This window comes from Budorcas taxicolor, chromosome 15 (genome assembly GCF_023091745.1).
Source record: "Budorcas taxicolor isolate Tak-1 chromosome 15, Takin1.1, whole genome shotgun sequence".
NCBI classification, from domain to species: domain Eukaryota; kingdom Metazoa; phylum Chordata; class Mammalia; order Artiodactyla; family Bovidae; genus Budorcas; species Budorcas taxicolor.
Window position 1 is genome coordinate 77397230 of NC_068924.1, and position 3667 is coordinate 77400896.

A 3667-nucleotide genomic window follows, 5' to 3' on the forward strand; every position below is an offset into this window, starting at 1 on the left:
GGGAGTATAAAAAATAAAACAAACGATTAATAAACAAAAAAGAAACAAACTCACAAATATAGAAACCAAACTATGGATACCAGTGGGGAGAGGGAACTGGGGAAAGGCAATATAGGGTCAGCAGAAATTGAGTTATTATAAGAATATGTAAAATCATGTGTATGAATCTCTTGAAAATTTTAAAGCATTGCAGAATTAAAAAAAAATCTTTCACTAAACAAGGATGGAGGTCCTAAGATGGCAGAGGAATAAGACCACTTTCTCCCCAACAAATTCACCAAAGGATCATTTGAATGCTGAGCAAATTCCACAAAACAACTTCTGAATGCTGGCAGAGGACACCAGGCACCCAGAAAGGCAGTCCTTTCTATTTGAAGGAGATGTTTTATCATCAGTGCAGTATGGATGAAGAAGTCTTGAGCCTACTGTAAGAATAAGACTGAAAACCATAGGCAGGAAGCTTAAATCCAAAACCTGAGAACACTAGAAAACTCCTGACTCCAGGGAACATTAATTGAGAAGAGCTCATCCAAAAGCCTCCATACCTACACTGAAACCAAGCCCCACCCAAGAGCCAACAAGTTTCAGAGCAAGACATACCAAGCTTATTCATCATATTACAAGCTACAGTCATCAAGTCGGTATAGTACTGGCACAAAGACAGAACTATAGATCAATGGAACAAAATAGAAAGCCCAGAGATAAACCCACACACTTTATCTTTGAGAAAGGAGGCAAGAATATACAATGGAGAAAAGATAATCTATTTAACAAGCGGTGCTGGGAAAACTGGTCAACTACTCATAAAAGAATGAAACTAGAACACTTTCTAACACCATACACAAAAATAAACTTAAAATGGATTAAAGATCTAAATATAAGACCAGAAACTATAAAACTCCTAGAGGAAAACATAGGCAGAAAACTCTCTGACATAAATCACAGCAGGATCCTCTATGACCCACCTCCCAGAGTAGTGGAAATAAAAGCAAAAATAAACAAATTGTACCTAATTAAACATAAAATGTTGTGCACAACGAAGGAAACAATAAGCAAGGTGAAAAGACAGCCTTCAGAATGGGAGAAAATAATAGCAAAGGAAGCAACTGAGAAAGCATTAATCTCAAAAATATACAAGCAACTCCTGCAGCTCAATTCCAGAAAAATAAATGACCCAGTCAAAAAATAGGCCAAAGAACTAAACAGAAATTTCTCCAAAGAAGACATACAGATGGCTAATAAACACATGACAAGATGCTCAACATCACTCATTATCAGAGAAACGTAAATCAAAACCACTATGAGGTACCATCTCACGCCAGTCAGAATGGCTGCTGTCAAAAAGTCTACAAACAATAAGTGCTGGAGAGGGAGCACTGAATGTGGCAAAGATGATGGATGTCACTTCCATAATTAGAAGATATAAAACTGTGCCTTTTGTCTTGCCAGTAATATCTCTTTCTCTCTGGATTCGAGGTAAGCAGCTATATAGCAAGTTTCCTTAGAAAGATACTTTTGTGACAATGAATTGGGTGTGGACACTTTCAGGAACCAACAAGAAACTGAAGCCAATGAGGTACCATAGCACGCCGGTCAGAATGGCTGCTGTCAAAAAGTCTACAAGCAATAAATGCTGAAGAGGGTGCAGAGAAAATGGAACCCTCTTACACTGTTCATGGGAATGCAAACTAGTACAGCCACTAAGGAGAACAGTGTGGAGATTCCTTAAAAAACTGGAAATAGAACTGCCTTATGCCCCAGCAATCCTACTGCTAGACATATACACTGAGGAAACCAGAATTGAAAGAGACACGTGTACCCCAATGTTCATGCAGCACTGTTTACAATAGCCAGGACATGGAAGCAACCTAGATGTCCATCGGCAGATGAATGGATAAGAAAGCTGTGGTACATATACACAATGGAATATTACTCAGCTATTAAAAAGAATGCATTTGAATCAGTTCTAATGAGGTGGATGAAACTGGAGCCTATTATACAGAGTGAAGTAAGTCAGAATGAAAAACACCAATACAGTATATTAATGCATAAATATATATATGGAATTTAGAAAGATGGTAATTATGACCCTATATGCGAGACAGAGACAGATGTAAAGAACAGACTTTTGAACTCTGTGGGAGAAGACAAGGGTGGGATGATCTGAGAGAATAGCTTTGAAACATGTATATTATGATATGTGAAAGAGATCTCCAGTCCAGGTTCAATGCATGCGACAGGGTGCTCGGGGCTGGTGAACTCGGATGACCCAGAGGGATGGGATGCGGAGGGAGGTGGGAGGTGAGTTCAGGATGGGGAACGCATGTACACTCATGGCTGATTCATGTCAATGTATGGCAAAATCCACTACAATATTATAAAATAATTAGCCTCCAATTAAAATAAATAAATAAATTTTAAAAATACAGGGAAAACATGTTTTATATATTTTCAGTATTTGTTTTTCTACAATTAATATGTTCAATTATTTTTGTAACTAAGTTAGTGTGATTTAATTGTTAATATTAACTGCATTAAAAGCGATGTTCATCAAAAATAATATCTTTGAAATGTAAACCTTATACTATCAAATGAAACTCAAGGTTTATATATAGCACATGACTCCAATTTTGCTTTATCAATTATAATAATATATGTACATAAAATTATTGAGAAGAGATATTTAAAAACACAAGAGAATTCATTCCTTGGTTTAGAGCACATAACTCATAAAAGTTATTTCTTCACATCTGTTTTTATTTTCTAGTCATTTATAATGAACATGTGTGTTTTATAATCTGAAAAATATATTCATAAAATACAGTCAAAATAAATATTCCACATATCAAAACTGCCTGATTTACATGGAACAACAAGACTATATTACCCACAAATTATCCTAAGGACATGTAGAAGAAATTCACATTAGCTGTTATTGGTTATCTTGCTCTCATTACAATCACCATGATCATTTATAGCAATAACCTGGTCAATTCATTACCCCCAACATCCCATCCAGTATTTGTTGTATAATAAGAGGTTTAGCTGAGCTTCTCAGGTGGTGCTAGTGCTAAAGAACCCACCTGCCAAAGCAGGAGAGGCAAGAGATGAGGCTTTGATTCCTGGGTTAGGAAGGTCCTCTGGAGGAGGGCATGGCAACCCACTCCAGTATTCTTGCCTTGAGAATCCCATGGACAGATGAGCCTGGTGGGCTACAGTCCATAAGGTCACAAAGAGTCAGGCACAACTGAAGTAACTTATGATGCACACAAAAGAGGTTTAGCCACTTCAATATGAAAAGAGAGAGAATTTGGAATCAAATTGCCTTTCTGCTACTAAGTGGCTGAATGACTTTGGGTAGGTCATTTAGTCTCTCTGTGCCTAACAAAGTAAAACTTATAAATGGAGATGATCATTTTCACACTAGTTCATTTGTTAGGATTTAATGCATAATAGACTTCCCTGGTGGCTCAGACAGTAAAGTGTCTGTCTACAATGCGGGAGACCCGGGTTCGATCCCTGGGTTGGGAAGATCCCCTGGAGAAGGAAATGGCAATCCACTCCAGGACTATTGCCTGGAAAATCCCATGGACAGAGGAGCCTGGTAGGCTACAGTCAATGGGGTCGCAAAGAGTCAGACACGACTGAGTGACTTCACTTCACTTCA